This window comes from Athene noctua, chromosome 2, assembly GCF_965140245.1.
Source record: "Athene noctua chromosome 2, bAthNoc1.hap1.1, whole genome shotgun sequence".
In the NCBI taxonomy this organism is placed as follows: Eukaryota; Metazoa; Chordata; class Aves; order Strigiformes; family Strigidae; genus Athene; species Athene noctua.
The window spans coordinates 137709858-137730344 of NC_134038.1; the positions used below are offsets into that span (position 1 = coordinate 137709858).

General features: G+C 36.0%; 3 pseudogenes; all 3 read left to right on the forward strand.

Annotated features, from left to right (window-relative positions):
• Positions 1-30: 30 nt before the first annotated feature.
• Positions 31-3503, forward strand: LOC141956696 (dynein axonemal heavy chain 11-like; annotated as a pseudogene).
• Positions 3504-5176: 1673 nt separating this feature from the next.
• Positions 5177-12460, forward strand: LOC141956697 (dynein axonemal heavy chain 11-like; annotated as a pseudogene).
• The window catches only part of LOC141956698 (dynein axonemal heavy chain 11-like), a 123582-nt pseudogene continuing 115537 nt past the window's right edge, over positions 12443-20487 (forward strand).

The window sequence follows — 20487 nt, forward strand, 5'->3', positions numbered from 1 at the left end:
ACCCACTGGGACTGCATCAAACAAGCGAAAATGTCAGTGTGTGATTTGGAGCAGATTGTTCAGCAATCAAAGGGCAATATTAGATCAATCCAGGGAATTATGAATGCTTGGATGGAACATGCCCTCTTTTTCAGGAAAGGTGAAAAAGAAGCTGTCTTATACCTGGATGACAAAGGAGAAAGACTTGCTAAAATATACAAAATGCTGCAAGGTGTAGCTACCAGATCCATCATTTTGTTGAGATAACAGCCAAGTGAGCTGTATTTTGATGTGATATGGGTGCTAAATATTTGGCTGTTAATACTTTTGTTCAATTATTTGTGTAATTGCACCGACTTCATAAAAATTCTTTAAGACTGATGATTACAGACAAATAGGGAAAAGAGAGAATAATTTTGGGCAACGTTTGAAAAGAGCATTAGTACTTTTAAAAGTTGGTAAATTGGGAATGACTGGCAAGCTGCAGTCATGACAGTGCTGTGGTCTCATTTTTGTAACTGAGCTGTGCTGTTCCTGCGATCCCCACAGGTAATTTCTGCAGCTGAAGAAATTGTCCAGAAACACATTCTTGCACTAGTTTTATTGTGAAATAATTTTGATTGGAAATGTGGATATTCCTTCCTTATATGTGTAATTAACAGATAATTCACCATTGTACTTATGAATGCTAAAACAAATTATAATATCCTTAAATGTGAACCACTGCATTACATGACTAAGGTGATATGTAGTACAGTGACTGAGTCAGAGAACTTAACTTGAATAAGACGTGAATGCAGAAGCAAGGGGGTTTTGTCTCTTTGTCCCACTTTTGCTATTTTTTTGAGGGACCTGCTTCTCTGTCTTTTGCAAGAATTTTTTTTTGGTCTGTTATCAACATTAATCTTAGCACTCCTCTCTGGAGTACCTTTTAGTTCCATTTCAGATCTAATTTTACTTGTATTATTGCCTTTACAGTGTTGATATTTATTTTAAAAGATGAAAAGAAAAGTCTCTTTTTAACATTCAGTTAAATATAACAAGGGTCGATACTGAGTGTGAGCAAACACGCAGAAATATTCTTACAAAATGTGGATATTCCATCAAAGTTGCTGTATTGTGTAAGTTTTCTGCCAACAGGTAGTCTTTTCAATGCAGGGATACTTGCACTCTTGCACTGAGTTTAGCCAGTGTGAATGCAATTCCAGAGAGGTTCAGGAGTCTCCTGCACTGACCAAAATACAGTCCAGGAGCACACGATACAAAAAATATTTGAGAATGTTGTTTTGTGATATACATCGATTATATCAATACTGAAAAAAAGGAGGTATATTGAATGAAGATATACATTAGCAAACTCATATATTAAAGTACTTTTCAATTGTTTTTTCTTTACTTGCTTATTTAGGGAAACTTAAAGCAGATTCTTCCTCGGCCTCTTGGGAGATTTATATAGAGTACATTGATGATGTGGTGGTCAATGGTTCATATAACACCGTAATACATTCTTTAGACTTCTTTTTGAAAAATACAGAAGTAAGTTTGAAGCCAGCTCTACTTTTTCAAGAACAAATGGCCCAGAGATTCAGTTTAGACCTTCTCTAGTTAAAGACGCTGGTGATGGCTTTTATGACTTAGTAGATAAACTCCTGGGTGATGTTTTCCAAATGTCTGCCCAGTTGAAAACGGTAGCAGCACACCTGGGATCAGAACACTACCGGGTCCAGCTTCTCTTTGTGTTTGGAAATAATGAATCCAATTAATTGTAAGATGCAAGAAGTTTATTTTTGGTTGCAAACTCATTTAATAACATCTGTCTTCAAATCCTGAGCCTCATCTGTTCTCTGAGTGAAGCAGTTTATAGAGGCATAGTCCCATTCATTGCCAAAGGCTTACTCATGCTTTCATCCACTTCTGCAGCTGTGAGCAGCAGAATGAAGTCGTCCATTTTATGCAAAGCTAATTTAGATTAGCTGAATATTTATCTCTTGGTTGCTGTGCTGTGAGCTTCCACCTTGGGTGCCATGTTGAAATCTGTAAATTTGCACATAGTGGAAACTTAATCTCTTAGCCAAGTAAGGGATTATCCACTAAACTGATGGTCAGAATTATATATTGTCCATGAAAGGTTCAGCTTTGAAAAACTTATCAAGGATATGTATTCAGTTTGGTTTTATGTGTTCATATAATGAAATTTAACCCAAAACAGGAACAGCTGAGTGAATTGTAGTTTCTCTTGTTAATATATCTCTGGGGAAAAGGGGTGGAATTCCAGTCTTTCATCTGTGTCTAAATTTAACCAATTGGCATTACAGTGTGACTTACTGAAATAGCAAAACTTTTTTTTGATGCCTAGAATGATATGGACAACATGCTTGATCTGTCTGAAATCAGGCAGGAGATTATGGAGAGAGTGGCAAATGTCACCAACAAAGCCCTGGAGTACAGAAGAAGATCTCTTGCTAGCTCTGTGCCTCTCGGAAGACTGGTCTGAGGTTTTGAAGCAATTCCTTCTCCGTGGTCACGGTTTAGCATCCACAAAGATGTCTCTTACTGTTGAAGTCTCTAAACAGTCTCCCACTATTAAACTGTTTAAAGAGCAGGCAAGAAAGCAACTGGTCTTAGTAACTTGCTATTTTGTTGGGAGGAAAATATTGGAAAAGTATATGCATTTATTTCTCTCTCTTTTGCTCTAGATTAACATCTATGAAAATCTTTATGTTCAGACAAGCAACTGTGGAGACTCAAAAACTTTTGAAAGTTAGTTTAAAGTGGATATGAAGCCTTTCAAAATGAGCTTGCTAAACATTATTAAGAAATGGAGCTGGATATTTGAGGAGAATCTCTTGAGATTTGTCATTGTTAGGTAAAATGGAGTACATGTGTGCATGTTTATATGCACTAAAGGAATAACTATAAGCTTGGGGTCTTTTTACATATAATGCTTCAATGAGCTGCATTTGCAGATTTTTTATTGTGGTTTGTTTTTTTTTTTTTTTCTGAGGGTTTTTTTTAGTGGTATTTGTTGTTTTGTGTTTCTTTTTGTTTTCCAGATATTGTACTTGCATATCCTGTTGGGTTAATTCTCAATAGTAGCACTTGCCATCTCTGGAAATCAGGCCCAGAAAGTCTTAAAATAACATAGTAAAACTGTACTGGTTTTGTTTGATTTTATAAATAACTATTTATTTTTTAAAACCGTGTAAGTAGTTTCAGCAGGGCTTGCTACATGTTTGTTCGCTATAGTAAGGAATGTTTGCTCTGTTTGTCATCATATCTGCCTCTGTTTGGTAGTCTAACTGACTTAGGGGAATTTATAAAAGTGACAGATGCTGGACTCCAAAGAGAGGTGACCAAGGGAGATTATTGTGTGCTGGTAGAAATCACAGTCCATCTCTTGGCTGTGAAGGAGAGGCAGACAACTGCTGATGAACCCTTTGAACTTTTAAGAGTTGGTTGCACTGGTAGAAAGCTATGGACAGAAGATGCCAAGCAAATTTAATGCCCAGTTAGAGGTACTGTAGCAAAAGTAATATTTCATGTTTACATGTATGTATATGGTCCTAAAATAGCAGTATTAGATCTCAGTGATGTAAAATAATTCCATTCTGCTTGTTTCTTCTCAACTACTGGCAATAAAACCAGGTAGCTTTTCTTATGTTCTTTAAAAGACTTGTTTATGTGAATGATGAAAAATCAGTTTAAAAAGAGATCTGTTCATTTTGTTCTGATGAGGTCTGTAGTTATTTTTTGCTTTTTTTTTTTAATGACCAAATCATGTTCACATTCATAAGCCTCCTCCCAGAAGCTGAGCCATTTAGAAAAATCTAGGGAGTGTTTCCTATGTTGCTTTGCCTTCCGTTACACAGCAATAGTTTGGGGCTCTGTTCAAATATGGATACAAAAGTGGGGATTTGATGCCTGTCGGGTGACGTTGTCTTTCAGATGTCCTCAGCCATTTGTTTCTGTATGTGTTCTGCCCCACACATGCCCAGTTATAATTATTTTGGGTGGCAAGTGAAATTTGCGAGAATTAGCAGAATTAAACAAACCTTGGTGGGAAGAATAGGTGGGAAAACACAGCTGCAGTGGTTCCTACTGACACTAAAAGTAAAGCTTATTAAGCTATGGCTTTAAGATCAGCATCTGCATATGAGAGACCTTTATTTGGTCTGGTTTGGTAGGTGCACTACACTTTAAACAGCATTAAATAGAATTGAGTAGAAGTCCAACTAATGTTTTCACCAGATAATCTAATTAAGCAAAATGAAAACTACTTATCAGCTTCAGTGAGTTTTCCAGTCCACAGTGGAATTTCTATTTTGGTGTCAATCTGGTCCAAACCAGGTTGAGGGGATGACTAGGAAAATAAATGTAGATTTTTGACATGTACCTTAAACTACTCATTATTTACTCTGAAGTGACTTGGTTTCAGGCTTCTCTTGTACTTTCATCTGACATGACAAAAAAAAACCCTGTCAAGTTGGGGTTTTTTTTGTCATCTTGATGGAATTTTTTTTTTCCACATGGTTTACTGAATGGTTTTTCTGGAGATCTTGGGGAGATTTGTAGAATGAGTAAACTATTTCCAGGTCAACTTTTATATTTGAAAATGTGTTAAAGCAGCAGGAGTGGAGCTCTCTGTTTTACTGTGTGGAAGATTCTCAACGTATTTTTGAATGATATTTTATGTGATTATACATAAAATAACTGACTTAATTAAGTTCGAATAGTTTATGATTACCAATGATCCATAAAATTAATTATTCTACAGTTGACAAAAATTCTAGCAAAAGCTATGGCACAGAGCATGGCCTGTGGTTAAATAAATCCTCCACTGTGTTTTCTTATTCATAGGCAGGTGTTGGGATATCCTCACAGTTAATATACAAATTTTACTGATATATGTCTACTGTATGTGATATTTTTTCCTTCAAGATAGTGTTACTCTGTTAAATAGAAATTCCCTGAAAAATGGAATGCTGTTGAGAGTTGTGTCAGTAACGCACAAAGTAACTCCTTTTCAGGCATCTGAGGTTGCATTTATAAGAATAAAATGTACTTTACCTGATGTATGTTGAATTCTAGGATCAGTCTTTTGTTAAGTCTGTTTGTTTTATGAGAACATGATCAGTGACAGGTCTCATTACCTGTGTTTCATCAGGGGAAGCAGATGGATTTCAGAGAAAGATTTAAAATGGAAGCTCCCTTTCAGTCTGGTACAGAAAATGCATACACTTGTCTTAATAAGGTAATGGGGAATCTCAGAAGAACATATTTGCTTGTAATCCTTCAATACTAAATCTCATGATATTTTGATATACATATTAAAATACAGATTGGGGTTTTGGTTGGTTTTGGTTTTTTTCGGTTTGGGGTTTTTTTGTTTGTTTTGAAGTCTTTTTTGTGGGGTACTTTTGTTCTTTTTTGTGGGTTTTTGTTTTCTTTTGGTTTCTGGGTTGGTTTTGGTTTGTTTTTTTCAAGAAGCTGGTATAATTCTAGCACCAGCAAATCTAGGTTTCTCTTGTTTCTCTTCCAATGTTGCATGTGCTCACTGATAAAATAAAATTTCAGAATACTTGCTAGTGTTCTTTATTTATTTTCCTTTAAAAAGTCAGCATAATGTGCCCTTGAATGCAGTAGTCTAAAGTGGGCTATTTAGTGGATCTTTTCAAAACATCATGAAGGGACTTTGTTAACATTTATACAACTTAAAACCACTTCTCCTTACTTTAATAAGTTAAAAGATTTATTATAAGAGTATAAATGAACTGTTTTCTACATGACAGTTCTTATGGTTCAAATGTAGAGTCCTCTGTATGCCTTGGGTGCTTTCAGAGATGGTGCAAATGCATCTTTTAACCTCTTTGCAATAATTGTTCCCAGCTTTTCTTATATGGAATCATATATACAGGATCTATAGATTTCACTGTCAGGTTTAGGTAAGCTAAATATACTCTGTAATGATACTTTGAGTGCTCTTCTCCTCTTCAAGGTAAATCAAGAGCTTGAGATGCTGGAAAAAGGAATGTCACTAATGCAGGAATCTGCAAAACTATTTGAAGTAGATACGTCAGAGTAGAAGCAAATGAAACAATGTCAAAATGAAGTACAGTTGCTCAAGAAAGTTTGGGATATCAGTGTTTATATTAATGTAAGATTTTAAAAAAAATTATACAGTTAGAATATATTTTGGTTATACTTTTGATCCTATAAATGTTATAGTTTTGATTTTTTTTTTTAAAGTTTAAAATACTGAAGATTTTCATATTCCTTTTGGTTTTGAAGTCATAGTTGCTATATTTTAGGATACTGAGAGTAAAAATATCTCTGTTCTAAAATGAATGAATTTCAAGGTAATCCCAAACCAAAACAACCTTTTTTGAACTTTTTTTAATACCAGTAAGTTGCTTGAATAATTAAAATCACTGAGTAAAAATTCAAAAAGCCAGAAAATTCCACTTTAGGACTGAGGATTGTACATTAGAAAGCTGTATAAGGCTAGAAGCAGGAGTCCAGAAAAGTCAGTGTACAGACCCATATGGGAAATCAATCAGCCTTGTAAAATTCTGTTTCTCTCAAGAAGTTGTTTTTCATAGGGAAGTTAAAAAATATATGTACTAGATTTTTCTTTCCATAATTTTGTGCACAGCATTTGTATTTCCAGGAGAGACATGTAAGGCAGTTTTCCCCCATATTTCCCAGGTGCACCTGTATGTTGTCAGTGGATACAGGTGTGTGTTTAATATCACAGAATAGTATGTATGTATGTATACCTATCTGATACTGAAGTATGAATGCTTGGCTTTTGAGTTGAATTTTGAGAAGATGGATTATTTTTGTGTGCTTTCAAGGTAGTGGTGGTGTAAGGTTGGAAAAAAATAAAGTCCAGGAGCTATTGCTGTGTGGTGGGTTTTCCCCTGCATCCATTTATCTATGTAGCAGAAGCTTGTTTTTACCAAATGTTGTTGATGCTTTTATCTGTACTTTTTGATTCAGAGCAGCATTGATGTTTGGACTAAAACCTACTGGAGACAGATTAATGTGGAACAGATGGATGTGCAGCTCAGAAGGTTTGCCAAGGCAGGTTCCATAGCTGTCTCTTTCTGCAATTTAGCTGTCTCGGTTCCACCCCTTCCTCACTCTTCCCACCCACTTTGATGTTTCAGTGGATTTGTTACTCGTCCAAACTGAATGTTCTGAAGCATGCTTTGTTTAGGGAGTTTTCCTTTAAAACTTTATTATTCTGGATGAATTTCCATTCCCTGTGGAAGTACATGGTAAAACTGTGCTGCCACTTCTCTGAGTTGAGGCAGTGTGTGAAAGAATAAAGAGGGTGGGGGTTTATGACAGGCCTCAGCAGATGAAAGTCATTATCTTTAGTGGCAGGTGAAATTTGCAGAGGTTTATCATAGCTCCAGAGTGTTGGGTTTTGCAGCAAAGATGCTCATATTTAAAGGGAGGACACTTTCTTTGCTTGAAGTATTTGCAGTGTTTGTTGACAGTAGCCCTGCAGAAGATGGTTCCAATGAGAAAAGGAAATTATGAAGCAAAAATAGCATCGAAGTCCCCCAGACTATTTGCAGATGATAGAGGTAATAGCTGTGCTTCAAAGACAGTATAGTTGTTAAGTATGGAAGGAAGAAAGTCTTCAATCTAATGGGTATAAAGTTTCTTCTTTACACAATTGTTTCCTTCTGGAAGAAGTAAGTTTAATTGCATGCCCAATCAGTAGTGCTTTAAGAGAAGAATCAGACTTAACAGCAGATTTCTTGACTTAAATTGCTTCAGAATTATGGACTCCACCTAGCCAGTTCTGATGCTGGGGGTTATCATGCTGTGATAGGGGTGGTAAAAGCAAGGAGAGGGTTGAGATAACACCCGTCTGCTTTTGCTTTCACTGTGGCACATATGCCAGGTCCCGGAACAGAGAAGATGCTAATCACTGACTGTGAGCTGATCGCTTGTGTCACGTTCATCATGCTCCAGTGTGCATATGAGTCTCCCTCACCCCTCTGAATGGTGGTTTTGAATGTATTAAATTTATGGATACTTTTATCTACAGTGAAATAATAAGAAAATTAGACTTAAGTTATCAGGTCTGTGGTAAAGTAAATGGCTCTGATCCAACTGGAATCATAAAATGTGTAAATGCAGTGTTAATATTGTTCCATTACTTTAAGTGACATGCTGGAAAGTACATTTCCAGAGTCTTTGCTTTATCTGCCACATAAACCAATGACTCCAATAAAATCTTCTCTAGTCTTGTTTGAATAACTGTCCCACACATCTGCACGTGAAACAAGAAAGCAGAGCTTTCTGACAAACCTCCTAAATTTTTATTAGTTATCAACAAGGAGGCTGTTAATGGCAAGTAATTACCGCAATTATTTTAATCCTATTCTTTAGGAAATGCAGTCTTTGGATAAAGAAGTTCATTCCTGGGATGTATATAGAGGCTTGGAGTTAAAGATGAAGAATCTGATGTCATCACTGAGAGCAATATCGGAGTTGCAAAATCCTGCAGAGGGACACTGCTACCAGGTCATGAATGTCACAGGTGTAAGTATTCAGCCAAAGAGATTGTGATGATGGTCTTTCTTGCTCTACACATAGATGTAGCAGCACTATCAGTCTGCCAACTATTTAATGTATAAATGGAGTAGAGATTTAAGTTTCAGACAGCGGCATCTCGTGGGTTGAGAATTGAATTTATCTCTGCTCAGACAAAGGGACCCAATTCTCCGAAAGCAGACCTGGCTTGCTGAATTAGAGGGTTCTTTCATACCTGGCTGTTGCCCTCCTGAGCCTGAAAATAGAACTAAGCTTGAAAGGTTCTCTGTCTTGTTTGGGGCAGGGGAATATTTCAAAGTAATAATTTCTATTAAATATTTATAAGAAAACAAAGCAATGTGGCTGGAAGCTTTCCTGGATAGCAAAAGAGAATGTTTCTTAATAGTGAACAGAGGATATGATGGGCAGAGGGAAATGGAAAGTAAGGAAAGAAAGGCCACCTGAAAGACCAGCCTACTAGTAAACTTTTTAAGAATTTGTACAGGGAGGCTGTTGAACTGACAGTAGATAGGAAAAAAAAGAAAAAGAAAAAAGAAAGAAAAAAAATAGAGAGGGGTGCTAGAATGGGCAGAAATGTAGATGTTTTACCCAACTGTTGATCATGTAGCTGAAAAACCAAAGAAGTTTGTGTGCACCAAAATAAAGTTATTTCAAATTCTCAGAAAGAATCTCAGTGGCTTGGGTATAACATGGACAAGTTGTTGATTTTCAAAATTAAAAAAAAAAAATTTGTTAACCGTTTTGGAAAAAAAAAAAAATGAAGTTCAATTTTCAATCATTTTTAAAATGAAGAAAACTGGGAAGCTGAAAGAAAAACAGAGAAGAGAGTGAGCCTCACAGAACGTTTCTATTCCAATATACCAAACATTTTTCACATACAGTTTTAATAAAAAGACATTTAAAATTTGTTTAAATGCAGAAAACTCCTAAACAGGCCTAGTACAAAATTTTTGGGATTATTTTTATCAAAAAAAAAATTTAAAAAGGATTGACTGTGGTAAGTTTTTTCAAAGACTTAATTAAAATTTTAAGTGGTGGTTTGTTTTTTTTTCAGTTGATATCTTACAAATATGGCAAATACCCCCACCGTCCCCCAAGATTTCTAGTGTGGAAATACTGTGTCTGTAGCTTACATCAACTTCGATGGCAGCTGTGCAAATAATCTTGCCTTTTAGTGTATAGAGTGTATCACAGTACAAGAAGTGCAGACTGTCACTTGACAGACTGTTTCAAAACAAAAAATAAACAGTAACAGCATCAAAAAATACTTCATCTAGGCTGATTGGGTTCAAAGTTTGGTGCAAATCTGAAAGTATATCCAGTATTTAGAGTGCACATAATTTAGAGTTTTTTAGTTGGATTCCGTTTGAACACTGTTATATGCTTACATCTCATTTTTTTTATTAATTTAATTATTTTGCTCTCTGATGTCTTTCTGTTTTATAGGTCAGCCTTTTAGTAGCAGAAGATCTTACCTTGACAGATCTTTTGAGGCTCTAGCTTCATAAAGTAGAAGATGAAGTCCAAAGTATAGTTGACAACGCTGTGAAAGAGGGGTGGAAACTGAAAAGGTGAGAGATGCCCATTTTTTCCTTCTGTTTTTGTAGAATAGTATGTACCAATCTATTTGTTTAATCAAGTTTTGTTTCCAGAAATTAATTATAGAATTGAATAGTTTCATGTGACTTACCTAGGGAGCAAAATTCACTGCTTAGTGAAACTAACTTCCTGTCTGCGGTGTAGTTTACCATCACTGTGAATTAAATATAATTTAATTAAAATTCTCAACTCAAAATATGAAATGTGATATGTATAGACAGATGTTATTACTACTCTTCTTGTTCCCAGATTTTGGCAGAAATCAGCCATACATGCACTACCATCAAATTTTCTTACGAAGAGTCTCACAGGAATGGAGTTCCTTTATTAAAGTCAGATGAACAGCTGCTTGAAACTTTAGATAGCAATCAAATAAGGATTTAATTAATAGAAATACTATTAGTATAATCAATATTATTCACTCCCTTGGTACACTTCGTTAGTTAAAACTTTTTTCCTGATTCTTTATTGCAGAGAGATATGTTTTCTCCAGACGTTAGTCCCAGGAAATTATATGTATGCTGTGTAACTATATATATTCTAAAAAAATCCTGTCTCTGTGTAGGAGTTAATAAAATTACAGCTTTCTAAGCTTATATTTTCTTAGATTTTTTTTTAAAATCATTTAATAATATGCTGTCCATTTTCAGTGTTTAAAGATGTCTTCTGTTATATGATAATAAGTTACAAAAGAATTTGCTAAACTTTTATTAGCCCTACTTCCTCCGTTTGATTAAATTATTTTGATTAGTGCAGTTTTTCACTGTTTTTTGTTTTTCTAGGTTCAGATGCAGTTTATTCTGGAAAGTAAATAGTGGCATATTTCATTCAAGAAGGTGAAAGGCTGGAAAATTAAATTAAACATGGAAAATTCTGTCATTTCCATTTGGATGGAAGTTCAAAGCACATGGTCTGATCTAGAAAGTATTTTCTCTGTCTCTGAAGATACCAGAAGCCAGCTTCCAGAAGATGCAAACAGATTTAAAGAAATCAAGAGACTTCAAAGTTAGTAGAGTTAGTGGTTTATGTCTATTTGCATCCTATATCTGAACTATTTAGAATGGGTAATGAAAAAGATATTTTTAAAAATAACAATACCATATTGATGGTTTGAGTACTTCTTTGATAAACTTCTTTCCAACACACTGAATTAACATTATTATGAGAGTCTCGGGCTTACTTGGGAGAATATCGGAAGTAGATTTTTATTTACGCTTTATTATTAAAATCAAATTATTTGCCTTGTTTTCCTTTCATATGGACTCACAGCCTCAGGTTGATATATTGTCACAAATCATGGTTTGTGACAAAGTTCTGCAGGTCATTCCTTCACATGACTTAATATTTTCTTTTATTTATTCTTTGTTAGCTTTTTAACCTGCTGGAGTCACACAGCGATATGATACTTCTGAATTACAGAAATCCCTTCTGCTAAACTCAATATCGTTTAGGACAATGATAGCTGAAATACAAGTTAATGGTCTGTTATTTATTATTGGCCAGAGATAATGACAGCAACTAACCTAAACATTTGAACTTACACAAAATACTTCATCTTATTTGTTCATTCTGACCAAAAAAAGTCACTGAACACTCACTTAGAAAGAGAATAACTCGTGTGTTATCAATATACGCGTAATTCACTCCATGTATGCTGGGGAAGTTCTCATCATGTACATTTCTGAAAAGCTATGATAATGATGTATAGGGAAGTTCTGTGTTTAAAATTTCAAATAAATTTCTAATTGTTTAAATCTTCAAACAATGTGGGCAGCAGCATGTCTAACTATAGGCAAAAAAAAATAATTATTCACACCTTTGTAAAAGTTGAGAACTCTGTTAAGAACAGTGAAACTCTTCATGGCATTTAACATGCATAAGTTTCTTCATGATGCATGTTAGAAAAAGCATTGGGCTTGCACGCATAAGAAGAATTATTGTACAAGTTAATGCTTCTGTTACAATCTGTCATTTTTATTTTGTTAGAAGAAATCTAATAGTATAATCAATGGTATTTGCTTTCCTCTGGTGCGGTTCTCTCTGTTCATCTGTTCAGCATAAACACTGTCAAAATAGGTGTTTGTGGATTTTTTTTTTTTTTTCTTTTGCCATTTAAGAAATAGAACCTAAAACAAGCTGACAAGGTGCCTTTTTTCAAGGTGCTTTTCTTGTCCCAGTATAGTAAACAGTATGAAGTAGAAGAATATGAGGGGAATTCCACATGTTGTGATAACTTCCTTGCACTTCTGTACAGGAGTTGGTGATTGACACAGCAAATACAAAAAATGTGATGGAAGCTACACCAAGGCAAAGGTGTATGAAAAATTTGAAGCTTTGCAGCACAGGTAAAATTTTCAGCATGATTCTGAGTTGTTTGAAAGTGTAATTCTGGAACAGTGAGGAAATGAGAGCTGTTAGGTCACATTTTCTTCGTGTATGGGTGTGAGATGATCTGACGATAATATTTTTGTCATTTGTTTCTATTTGGTATCCTTGTTTTTTACTGATTTTTATATGATCAATACATTTGAGGCATTGGTTCATTATTTATGGATTGCATGATGTAAAAATTGTCAAAGGTCTTAAAAATATGTTCATTTTGGATCAAATTAGTTTTCTCCCCATCCACAACCTGGGAGCTGGGAGTCTTTCATGCTTACAGCAGGGGATAGTTGATTGTGTACAGCAGAGGTCCTCCTTCAACACCCTTAAAGGTATGCCTTGAACTTCCCAGTGATGTTCACTCTTCCTACCTGTAGAGACAATGATGTTTGGAGTCACAGCCTGTTTCTCCCTGCAGGAAAAAGTTGTAATAGGCAGTTTCAAAAAACCCCACAAACCTGTTTTTTGAGTTGTCACTTTTGTTATGAGAGATACCAAGCTTAGCTAAAGTGCATCAGTCACACAACGTGTGTGTTTTTCCTCTCCAGATAGGCACGTAATTGCGTATTTTGATTCTTAATGCTTTTTGTGTCAATACCAACATGTGTTTTCATGTTTATTATAATACATATACATAAAAGAAAATGTGTGCATCTTAAGAAAAGGGGTCACATTGCTCCCCCGTTTTTTATTTTTGGGGTTTTTAAAATTTATTTTCAAGTAACTGCCCTGTCAAGTAAGAATTTTTGGTTTTGTCGCTTACTTCAGAAGTCTGGATTCTTGGGAAGCTTGAAGGGGAATTTCCGCTTAGCCAAACTTACTTTTTCAGGGGCTTTCCTGGCACCATTCCGTTCTCTTGGGTTCCTTGGTCTGAATGAATAAAAAGAACATGTTCCCTTTCAGTTTCTGGAACGGAAACATGTAAGGCTTACCACCTTATCTGTTCCTTACAGCTGTATCCATTGTTGTTATTTTAAATTAAAAGTGGTTTTATTGTTTTGTTTTACTGTTTGGTCTGATTTCTTCCTTAACTGGGAGAGAATTCATGACATTAGGGTGATTAAAAGCATGCATTGTTAAAATCTCTGTCGTCTTTTCGGACTTTGTGAAAAAAGCTCTAGCTGAATATTTAGAAACCAAGTGCATAGCTTTTCCTCACTTCTATTTTCTTTCTTCAGCAGACTTGCTAGACATCCTTTCAAAATGAACAGAGCCAAAACAGGTGAGCCTCCTTGCATATAACTGTACTTCATTTTGTCTACAGAAAGGCATGTTTTCCAGCTAACCATGTAAGGAGACAGCATCATAGAACTGCACCTTTGTTGCTGGGTGTTGATTTACTTTACAAATAGGAACACTCTATGTAAGGAAGGTAGGAAACATTTTCCCCTCAGCTAGTACAAGTACAAGGTGTTCATCAAGGAGAAAGAAAACCATAATTCTGAGGAAAAGTGTTACAAATCCTGTGCTGTGTCTTCCTGGAAATTTAGCCACGTGCAATTTGCATTTATTTGGATTCTTGGATTGTAGGTTTGCAGGAATTAAAAAATGGAAAAGGTCAATGAGATCATCAAATCTATTCTCCTTCTGGCCTAGATTGATCAAATTTCAGGCATGCTATGCATCGTGATGATAAGTAGTACTGAAAGATCTGTGATCTCTGTTAGGCTGTTACTAACTGAGCTGCTGACCATTGTACAAGTAATGTTTTTGTAGCTCCCCTTCTGTTTTCCTACCTCGAACAATAATCTGCTAGGTTTTGTGACACTTTGAGACCAATTTATATAAAAGCACAGGCACTTTGATGTATTTCAGAAGCTTTGTACTATGTTATCTACATGCCAGATGATACTCCTGGCCTCAGTGGCTATCCAGCCATGGCCATTAATTCTCTGAGTGCTGGTTATTGGTGTGTCTCAGGCAAAACCTTTTTAGATGCAGTGACATGTAACAAAAGAACTGGTACTTTCCAAGAGGATGAAGGGCTTGTGAGGTTTGAACACTAAGCCTTTCCAAACATAATGACTGTTTCATAGCTTCTTTGTATAACTAAGTCTCAGTGACTTATTTCATTCATTCATTGCTCTGCACCGTATATAAGAAGGAGCAACCAAATAAATCTGCTGTTCTAGTTACTGGGCATAGAGCATACTGGTGTGTAGACAGTGATCTTCAAACTCCACGGTCTTTGGAGAGGTGTGGAGTTACACAGGACCTGAATCAACTATTTGTGAAATAAGCATTAGCCATATTTAATAACAATTTCAAGACTTCCCAGTTTTATACTGAGCTACCTCTGTCATTCAGCTTCTTCTGTTGACTGACAATAGTGTAATTAACCCCAGATTTTTCCATAAAAACCTCCTGTGTAGTGATCATCTTACAGTCAGCATCACCTTGTCAGTCTGTGGCACCAGGCAAATCAGAAGTACTCCTCTTTTATATTCCGTTGACATAAGTGTGCTAATAGTATGGAAAAAAATGGGGTTTAATTTTTCTTGTCTTTAAAAATTAAGAATGAAGTGTTGATTAATCACGTGGTCATTTAGTGCATTTTACTTGCTAAGATCAGTTGAAGCACTATGTACTGAAAGCACTAGAATAAGAAACACAATTGTAAGATTGGTGTAAGGAATTCATGTTACCCAATTAGTTGCTAAAAACTGTGTTAAATTTTCTTGAACCACAAAATCTTATTGTGTATAGCAAACGTTAGCATGGTAATCATCCACTTTAATAGAAATAGGCATTAAAGTAGTGTGATTGACAGAAATCCAAGGTAAATGCTTTCCTTACATGTCTGGTGGTTTTGGGTGCAAGTAGCCCATCATCTTACCCAACTTTTTGACAACATTGCTGATCTTGAATTTCAAGACAATATAGAGGAATCTGTAAATACTGCCCTTGGGATGTACAGCAGAGAAAAGGAATACGTTCCATTCTATGAAGGGTGTGGATGCCGTGGTCAGGTATGTTGAGTTATGTGAAATTTCCTTTATAGATTTTGCTCTCTTTGGTATGTAAATGAAATAGGCACTTTCAATGGCATAAAATGCTGCTTTTAAAAATATAAATTTAGAAAAAAATAAAAATAAAAAGCCCCTCACAACTATTTTTTTCAAATTTCAAAACATTTTGTGGCACAAACCTCTGTAATAAACTAATAATTTTGTAGATTGCCTAGATGCCCCTTGTACATAAGTTTTTATGGTTTTTTTTAATAAGTGTAGAGCACGAAGTGTTTAGGAGCAATGAAAAAAAAAATGTACTAAAAGCCACAGAACTGATGGTCAGATGTTCCATTTATCAGACTTCCTCTCTTCTTCTGTCCTTTTATTTAATCTTCCATTATACTTTCAGATCCCCTCTCTCTTATCCTTTAGATACACACCTCTCCAGACCTCCAGTTCTCTCCTGTGTCCCCTATCAGCTGAACAGGGTTTTAGCTCGTTTTGAGCCTCATATTTGCTAATTGGCCAGCCAGTATGTGCTCTAACTGGGTAGCGGTAGGTCAGAAAGAAAGATCAGCAGCTTCTGAGACAATAACTTATTGTTCTCAGAACAGTGCTGAATGGATAAGCATTCACATTGCATAAAATCAATGTTGCATGTGGTTCTAATGATTGATTGTCTCAGCAGGGAGGCCCCAGACTGAATGGACAAATATATGCAGCTTGCCTCTTAGAGACATGTATCTCCAAGATACAGCTACGTTTGAGCACATAGAGACATAGGAAAGACTGTATTGTCTGTGTTTACTCTGCCTGTGAACAGAAGAACTACAGACGTTCATATTTGGAGCTCTAAGGCAGTATGCTGTGTGTTCAAGTCAAATGGATAAGTAAAACAAAACAATGTCTGGTATCTTAGTAATTGGGAAGTGCTCCTGATCTAACTCCTCCTGAAGAGGCAGTATGAGAGAGAAAATGAAAGAAAAAACCCACTCTCATTTAAAGTTTGTAAAGAATGCTGATGTAAAAAAAATCCTTTGTAACGACTAATGAGATGTCCTTCCTATATTGTTAGTATAAAATGTACCATTTGTGTTACATGCATAATTTTATGCATGTTTGAGGGTTTTTTTCTTTAAAAGGTAGAGTCTTGGTTGCAGCATCTCGAGGATACGATACACAAGACAGTGCGCCTCTGCATCATGGAGGTGATGCTGGCCTATGAAGAGAAGCAGAGAGAAGTGGGTTTTTGACTACCCAGCCCAGGTTGCACTTACTGGTTCACGATTCTGGTGGGTTTCAGATGCTGAAATGGCATTCAGTAGGTTGAAAGAGGGCTTGGCGTCAGCCCTGAAGGATTGCCACAAGAAGCAGGTATGGATATCTTATTTTTGTTTAATTCAATTCAGTGAAAATTAGTACAGTGTGAAAATAGCCTCATAAGAGATGAGTGAAAAATTTAGTAATTTCAATCCTGTAGTAAATTAACTGCTATTAGCACATACTGAAAAAATAAATATGCCTTTTGCTGCTTCCATTGCTGTTATCTCATGAGCATTGTAATCACATCTTAATGACTGGGGTTTCTGTAGGATTATTCTGAACTGAGATGAAAGGTAAAAGCAAAGATACTGCCAAACGTCAACGTTATGGTGTGTCAAGAACAGAGTTTGCAATCAATACATATACAAATACTAAACATATATTTGTGTGAGGAAGACAAAACCGTTGGTTTTATTTCTGTCAAACCAGTTTACTTCTGATATTACTAGTTGTGCCCCTTCAGAACAGTACCTTCTGCAGTTTGATTTTTGCTTTGCCCTTATTTACCTCCAGCTTCTTTTGCATGTTTTTGTCCTGGTGTTAGTATTGTTTCTTGTTGTATAAACTTTAATTTTGGTTTTCTTTTCAACCTAGAAAATCCGCTGAAGGGAAATATGAAATAGGAAAGAAACTTTAAAAAGGGGGGGAGGAATCTGATCCCTGTAATAGAGAAGGTGGATAAAGATTAATCTTTGTTTGCCATTTCTTATAATGTAAAAGCTAATAGGCACTACCTGAAGCTGTTAGGTAGCAGACTTTAAACAAAAGAAGTACTTCCACATACTGTACAGTTCAAAATACAGAACTTTTGGCTACAGAACGACAGAAGTATAAAAAAAGTCAAATGAAAGGTTAGCCGAATTTTGATCCAGTTCATAGCTATTAAATATGATGATTAAGTAGAATAGTTTTGGGGGTTTGGGTGGTTTGGCTTGGTTCTTTTTTGTTTGTTTTGTAAATTCTGGCTGCTGTGTCTATAGCAAATTATGGCAGATGTTCCCAGGATATTCTTCTCCTGGAGTTATTTTTTATGATTCTTTTGTATTTTTTAAAATAATCTCTGCTAGCTTCTGTGAAAGGCAGAGATAGATCCATGATGAACCTTTGTGTGATCCAGGCAGGCCATGTTTCTGTGTCACTTTTCAAGTAGAGCAGAGCACTGTCTCATGCTGTTGCTGCTTCCTGAACCTGTGATGGGGACTTTGAAGTGCTTCTGCTTTAAAAAGAGTGGACTAGGAAAGGTCATCTGAACGTCTCTGCAGATAGCAGCTCACTGCCATAGAGAAGTGGAGCTTTGGGTGTGTTTAAAGGAAGGTACCAGAAATACTTCAGGATGCTAGACAATTTCATTCAAAATGTTGCTATTGATATCTCCTTTTGTGATACGATAAAGAAAAAACAGGGAGCTCAGTGAAATTGCCTTCTGGTTTTATTTTTGTAAGCATTTTCAAGCTTTAGACTGATTCTCAAATTTTTTTTTTTTTTTGCATAGAATATTACCTTCTGGGCCTTTAACTCTGTCGCAGTAAAAACAGAACCAGTAAGTGTTTTTGTATATCGTATAGCAATAATATAGAAAGTGTAGTGTTTAGGTCTTACTAATTCACTGCCTGTTTTTAAGCCAGAATTTTTAAACATGTACAAGCATAGTTTGTCTCACACTAGCTACCCAGTAAGTTTTATCTTTCTAATGAAGTTACATTTGCTGCCTCAGAATTACATGCAGTAGCTGTGTTTTTCTTTACTATTAATATGAAACCTGAAAAATTCCTTTGGGGCTTTCTACTATGGAACTCAGTAACTCTGTATAATCGTTTATGTCATATTTTGTGATCTTCCCTTCATTAATTTGCCTATTTATAAAATGTTAAGTCACTGATCTTTCCTAAAGTCTATTCCAATAAATATTCTCATGCAATTAGTACAACTTTTGCGGAGTCTGGTGCATATCTCTATGGAGATTGTAACCAGAAAATTTACAGTTCGACTTCATGCACATCTTCTTATTCATCTATTCCTCCTACCTTGCCTAGCTGACCATCTTCAGTATTCGTGCTCGTCTGGATTGTCGTTGTTTTGGAGGTGGTTCAAATGTCTGTTTAAACTAGGGCTGCTTCTGGCATCTCATGTTTAAGATACAAGCTATTTTTTGTGGCGATTTAATTAATGATTTAAGCAGAAATAATTTCTAGTAGCAATAATGGTAGATGGTAACTGGGATCCATCTGGTCTTAGAGGGCTACCTAAACCTTTTCAGGTCACTCAGCTAAATGCTCTTACTACTGTGCTGCTTGGAGAACTTTCCTCGGGTGATCGACAAAATCATGACCTTTTGCACCATAGATGTGCACACTGGAGATGTTGTAGCAAGCCTTGTAATTCAGAAGGTATGTGTTTGGATTGGTTGCATTTTACATGCACAGTTTTAGTGGTTCTGACTGGAATTAATATTACTTAACCCAAATTTGGATCTGGATATGCATGTGGGCACCACAATGGTGGAGATGGAGTAGGTATAATCACAAAGACAGTCTGTTTCAGAGCTCTGTGTTGTGCCTGTGTTTTTATGGGCTACCATCTTCTGAAAAAAAGTCCTACCTAAAAAAAAATGTAGGTGTCAACTTTTACCCTATTTCTGGGAACGCATTAAATTTTAGGAGGTTTTCTGTGAGCAGGAAGATACTTCTAAATTTCAGACCACAAAACTGAGTGCAGACAATCCTTGGGCAATCTGAGCAGCTTTTCCAAATGTCTTGTTATTTTGCTTTTAATTATTCCGTCTTCAATTGTTTACAGTGTGTTTTGCTCTTCTTTTGGAGGCATACATGTACATCTCTAGAGAAAGACACTCCTCTGCTCTGGTGACTCTTTATAATTTTGAGTGTTTATTTAAACCAAAGTGCTTTATATATAATTTTGTTCAGGTAAAAATTAAGGTGGCTAGCACATGTTGCTGGTTTGAATGCACAAAATGTTTCCCTGGATGGAGATTGAAAAAGGAAGGAATTCTCATTTTCCTCTGACCTCCTGAGCCTCAGAAATAAAATGAGTTTCTAAGGTAGCATTACGACAAGAATAAACAAGGCTTGAGGAGTAAAATGAAACTCATTCTCGTCAAAGTAATGTCTACTCCCATGCAAAGGCTGCATTGTTTGTAAGGAGAGGTCTTGGCTTAATAAGTGGCAATGTGTTCTGCTGCAATAGTTCTATTAAAAAGATCTTGTATTACACTTGCATCTGTATAAAAGCACAAATGCCTCGAGGTGCGTCTAATCCTTTATAATCAGTTGTAGTAGTTATTATTCATAAGTGTCCAGGAATGAGGTGTGAGACCTACTGATGACAGCTGTAGCTTTATGATGGGTCTCTTTTCTCTCATCTGAAGAGCTCCTACCCGGCATAACGTCTCTGCAGTGGCTTTTTAGGTCATCAGTTCCTGAGCTTTTGCTTGGCTTTCACAGCTACACAATAGATGGGATGGTGCCCAGAAACACTGCTTTGCCAACATGTGTGATGCTCAGTTTCAGTACTTTTATGAGTCCTTGAGAAATACCCCTCGGCTAATTATTACACCTTTGACTGACAGGTAGTGACTGTTACTAGTAACAGTGTCTGCTTTATCTGTTTCACTGAATGAAAAGTTAAATGTTTCTTAGAAGTTCGGTGTTCTTTCATACCT